The sequence below is a fragment of the Eschscholzia californica genome, unplaced genomic scaffold (assembly GCF_041429995.1).
Source record: "Eschscholzia californica isolate CP2 unplaced genomic scaffold, dmEscCali1.0.p SCAF_5, whole genome shotgun sequence".
Taxonomy (NCBI): domain Eukaryota; kingdom Viridiplantae; phylum Streptophyta; class Magnoliopsida; order Ranunculales; family Papaveraceae; genus Eschscholzia; species Eschscholzia californica.
Window position 1 is genome coordinate 45192689 of NW_028238472.1, and position 6000 is coordinate 45198688.

The window sequence follows — 6000 nt, forward strand, 5'->3', positions numbered from 1 at the left end:
TGTATACTGTATAGTAAATAACACAACCTTTGTACGACTGAAACGAAATTTTATTGAACAATAATCTGTGTTTTATTGTAAATGAAAAGAACATAGTAGTCTAGGTAACTTAAAAACAAACTCCGTCAGAATGTTGCCCGAGCTCTCGATCCTTACTGTCTTTGGTCTTCCAGGTTTACGGCGAATCAAACATGGTAGTGTTTTTTACTCTTCATTAAATGTACATGGTTCATCGAAGTTAGGGGCAAGGTTTATATGTTCCTTGTAAGTCTTCACGTAAGACTCCGTTGTCCAAACAGGATCATAGAAACAATCTTCTTCATCGTAATTTATACTTCTATAGTTTATGTGATGATTCTGTAAGAAATTCCATCAGTGCTGGTTTACTACAAGAAAAAAAAACATATATATTAGTTAAAAAAATTTATAATCAAATTTACATACATTAATAATGAAACATTTAATAAAAAACAAATGAGATGGATCATAAATAACAGGTACAGATCAATAAGTTATGTATAATGTATGGAAAAGTACAATTGTTTATTAGGTTAAGAGAAGTTTTATATGCTTGTCATGACCACTGTTCTGGTAAAAAAAGGACGTGTAATGTTGGATAATTTTTCATACTTTACGCACCTTTGTTCATTAACACATCATCTTATGTGAAATGTATGCAAATTGTATCAGAAAGTTTGGTAATTTATCGTAAAGTAACTGTACTTTATATTCTGTTAAAGGAATAAGTGTGGATAATCACAAAGATCAAGAACTGTACGGACAGATGATTCTGATCTGCAAAAAAAAAAAAAAAAAAAAGAGGAATTAACGTAGATCTGAAGAAATATACAATGAACATTAGAAGGAGAAATAACATACTAACATTGAACACATCATTAAATAAGAAATAAACATCAAAGATCTTAAAGAGTTATGAAAGTTTTAGAGAGAGAAAATATAAATCTTCCATTCGAAGGTAGTTAAGATGGAAACAGATCTTATGTAGTTGGAACACAAATGTAATATGTTCAATAATAGAGCATCGTAATCTGATAATGGAAAAAAAGAATCATCATTAGATCTTAACAATGGTGTTAATACAAAACTGAAAATCGTAAACTTTATAAAAGATGAATGATTTTCGAGCAATCTAATGAAGATGAAAGAAAAGTTCTGAGATTAATGAAGGTTTAACAACTAGCTTCGAGTTTAAAAGAGAAGAAATAAAAACATTAAACAGAAAAGAAGAAACCAAAATCTTTAACATTACCTGAAAAGCAATATTAAATCTGATTTAATGGAGGTGTTTACAGCTGCTCTAATGAAGATGAAACAAGCTTTCTGAGTTTAATGGAGGTTTTGTTATGTGAATCTGATTTAGAGAGAGAGAATAAAGAGGTTCGGTTACTAAAAATAATGAAGCTAACCTTACTTTGTTTAGAAACGTGATTGGAGAGAGAATGTGGGAGATAAAAATGGAAGAAGATATTTATGGATTTTGAAGATAAATCAGTTATAATATATGAGGAAGGTTAGATTAGGAATTATGATTTATTTGGTAATCTAGAGATTTGTGTTTTCTCTCTAGATGAGACCAAATGGACTAGATATCCATTTATATTATTATTTTGGTTTTAAAACCCTTTATAGGATTATAGAGGACTATATCTCCTATTAGGACCCGCTTTTTGGGTTATAAACTCAAAAATTATAAACAAAATTACAAGTTACAAGTCAAAAATGAAAAAGATTAACAAAAAAACACAAATAATTATAAAAATAAATTTAATCATCATTTGGCAACATACAATTAAGATGTGTACTAATCGTTGAATCTACCTTTACATTTCTGATAACATACATTGTCTGCCACTATAAAGGACAAGACAAAGCACATCTTTAGATAATATGTTGTTGATTCAAGGTTAACTCCACGACAAAACCATCAGATCAACATATTGACCTTGTTTGCAAAAAGATAAATCTAAAATATGTCAAATTATACACGTGAACTATCAAAAAATGAAGAACAAAAGATACAACAATAGGCACTAGGCACCATAAAAAAGTCAGAAGTCTGCGAATCAAATGTTATGGAATTGCATCCATCTCCGCATCATTAAATGGCATAGCATCTTGGCATCTGATGGGCCTAAAAATAGGTCTTTTCCCGCAAGTATACGGGGTCAAGTTATAGTATTGAAAATAAGATCGAGTATCGTCCCAAGGGATAGGTAGGTAACTTCGGATGTTGACGGCGAGTTTAGCCCAATAATCCAAATGTCAATAGGTAACTTAGACTAACACACACACCCATCACTCATTGAGTTGATGATTGATTTGTAAAGAAATAAGAAAACGAATAAAAGTAAATAAACTATCTAAGAGAGGGGAGAAGATATCTAAGGTTATAAAATCCACCACATAATTTCACTTTATAAAACAAACACTTAATCACTTAAATCTCTTTTGTATTTACTCGGGATCCAATATAATGAACTATTTGGATTCCGGATGATATTCTAGATAAAACAATTTTATAATTGAGAATGTATGATTGACTACCATATAAAACTAATTTCCTACACTATCATTCAAGATCTAAAAGGCATATCTCATCTAATAAATCAATAAAAGCATGAAATATCTAATTATAATACATGAATGATAATAAGGTTATAGAATCAACATGAAATGACAATCAATAGGCATTGAAGCACATCAAAGGATTTAATTAATCAAGAACAAGTATTATAAAGATCCAAAATGGGTTTCATTCACAACCTTAGATTGCTAAATTAACTATACATGGAATCTAGAATAACATTCATTGACGTTGTAAAATAAATGAAAATACTAAGAAATTAATGGAAAGAAATCACCAAGAATGCTCAAATTCCATATCCCCATGTAACTCCAATTTGTCCAAGATTTGCTCCATTTATGCTCAAGAATGTTACTCCAAGGAATCCAAGTAATAGCTATTTTATTGCCACCCAAATAAGAAAAAGAAAGAGAAGGAGGAAAGTAGATCTAGAAAGACGTTGGAAAGAAGAGATGAAGAGGGTTAGAAATGGTGGAAGAATATGGAAGAAAGAAGGAGATGACTATTAATGGTAGAAAGAATAGTGGTAGAGAAGAAGATAGAAAAAGATGGATTTAATAGAAGAGGGATTGAGTAAGAAGAAAAGAGAGAAAGAAATAGGTGAGAAGAAGTAGAAGAAAAGAATGGAGGATTAGGGTTAGAAGATAGAAAGAGAAGTGGCTTAGAAATTAGGTAAGGAAGCCATTTGAGAGGGTTGTTGAAGTCTAGGTTTTAATGGAGGAGAAAGGGATTTATCTATAGGTGGGTTTTGGTTTTGGTTGGGTTAAATGGGTAAAAACTGAAAAAGGAGGGTTACTTTGGGAATTTATAAGGGTTAAAGAATAAAACCCTAAAAATAGACAAGTGACCCCGGCGGCTAGGGTTTTGGTGGTTGGAATTCGGGTGATAAGGTGTAGCACCAGCTACGGTATTAACTTGCGGGTGCTATCAGGGCCGTCGGATTAAAGCAGTACGCGGATCTGGATGGTTCGGGAAGGGACGCGTGTCGGCTGCTGGTAACTTGGCGCGGCATCAAACAGTAGCCGTTGGATCAAAGGAACGCGGAAGGTAGCGGTGAAGATTAAAACATAGAACCGGGACCACCGAGGTAAGCTGCTCCGGGATGCACGGAATAAATGTAAAACAAGGGACTTACGGGAGCCGTTGGATCTGGGACACGCGGAAAGCAACGTACCAGATTAAAACGTTGGAAGGGACTACCGGATTAAATTGGAACGGGATCCACCGGATCATGCTCTTTTGCTTCACTTCGATGCTCAGCGGGACTACGGTAACTGGATGCTCCGGCCTCCACGTCGCGTCACGTGTCTTCCTATATACCGCGCGCCAAAATAATGCCCGACATTGTCCCGCTAGTCAACCTGATTTGACTTCATCTTTGACTTTGCCTAGTTCGCTCATCCGGACTCCGATTTGACTTTTTTTTTCTCCTACGGACTCGTCTCGACCTCTACTTTTCAACCACGCACTAACCTTGGCCAAATTACCAGATTGTCCTTGACTCTAAATGACCAAAATACCTTTTATGCATCTTTTCCTCGTTTTTAACCGTTTTTCACACCTAACTCCACAAAACACACCTAATCAAGAAAATCAAGCATTTTATTATAATAAAGACCCGAAACGAACTAACTCGACTAAATTAAACGACTTAGATGAGACATTTTCATGACCCATCAAACATCCCCAAACTTAGATTTTGCTAGTCCTCGAGCAAAACAAAACAAAAGAAAAACCTAACTCACTTTCGGAGGAATCCCGGTTGCATTTAGCATATGCAACAAGCCGTTAAACCCCTAGGTTGCTCTAGTGGACGAGTGTGGTCTCGTGAGGGTTTCCATAGATGACACCCACAAACATCATGGTTTCAAATACACAAGGGTCCAAAATCCAAATCGTAGATAAGCATGATTGATATAGTAAAGGGTTTAAGCATGTCAACACATAATGAATCAAGTAAATAAGCTCTTGTAAAAGCTAAAGGCCCCTTCACTAATGATCTTACCCTAAAATGCAAGTGTCATACCATAATAAGCACATCTATGTTCCGAAGTCACAAAACCTTGATTCCCAAGTTTGTACATTTCGTCTCGACTTCGGCCTCACAGACATACACTCCAAAAATGAAATCACTCAAGAATGGTTCGCTCGTATGTGTGAGTGTGATCACTTAACAAGGACTCAACACATAAAAAGGGGTGAGGACAACATTTTGGAATGAATGATCTTCGAAAAAGAATTAGCCACTAATAGAGTGGGGAAGCTCACTCACCCTTCTCACCCATTCTACCCTATTAAGATGCCTTCTAAAGGTTAGCGGATACAATAGATGATGTGATGGTGGTGGATTCCCGAGAATTTCGACCTCTTCATTATGGTAGAACCTCTTAAGCATCTCAACATTTGTTTCTTGCTTCGAATACTTATTTATGAACAAAAACACCAACACATATATACAATCACATCACTCACATAAAAGAGCTAACACATGCTCAAACATGCACAAAAATCACTTTATTTCACTTTTTTTTCTTTTTTTTCTTCATATCACTTTTTTTTTTTTCCTTCTTTTTTTTTTTTTTTTTTTTTTTTTTCTCATAACACAAATACAATCAACTAAAACAAAATACAACACACACAACTCTATTCTTGCAATCAACTTTTCATTTCAAAACTTGCTTTTGACATTCTTCATTCTTTTATCTCATGTCTTCATTCTCGGGATATAAGATGATGGATGGTGATGGAGTATCCGCTTTCCTCTAGTTGGCATTCCCATTGGGTTTCATGGACTACAAGGGCAAGGTTAATTCGCTATCCTAATGTCACTCCTAGTGGCTAAGGAAATTGAGCACACGAGATCAAATGAGCTCTTTTACAAGTTACGAGGTTGAGTAGCTCTTCATTCTACTCGGAGTTAGCGCGGAAGAGTACACTCGAATGGCAATTTAGGCTTTGAGCTCTCACATGGGTTAAGTCTCCACTAATGACTACTTTAGGTCTCTTAGAAATGTTTCTTCTTCACTAAGATGTAACTCACATGGCACAACACAAACACTAAAAGACTCGACTTTCATGCAGAGGCCATTAGCAATCACAAAACTCATCAACTCGACACATATGCATCAAAATTCTTAAAACTATCACTAGAATCACATGCAAATCTACTCAAAATGTTCAAAAGGGTTCAAATTTTGGCTGATTTGAACCCTTTTGTCTTTGAAACCCATGGTCATGCATTGGTTATGGTCATATCCCGCATCCCCAAACTTAAAACTAACATTGTCCTCAATGTTCTAAGCACACACTCACCAAAAGATAAAGAGACACATCAATCTAAAGAGAAGAGTGGAGAGATATTACCATAACCGAAGGAGATAAAAGATGATACTACC

The 6000-nt window shown here is 35.0% G+C and overlaps 1 long non-coding RNA gene across 1 annotated transcript; it reads right to left on the reverse strand.

Moving 5' to 3' along the window:
- Positions 1-28: 28 nt before the first annotated feature.
- Positions 29-3311, reverse strand: LOC147539673 (uncharacterized). The gene is made up of 2 exons (XR_015224858.1): positions 640-3311; positions 29-386 (listed from the first exon to the last, which is right to left on the reverse strand). It is a non-coding gene; the product is annotated as an uncharacterized LOC147539673 (long non-coding RNA).
- Between the last annotated feature and the right edge of the window lie 2689 nt (positions 3312-6000).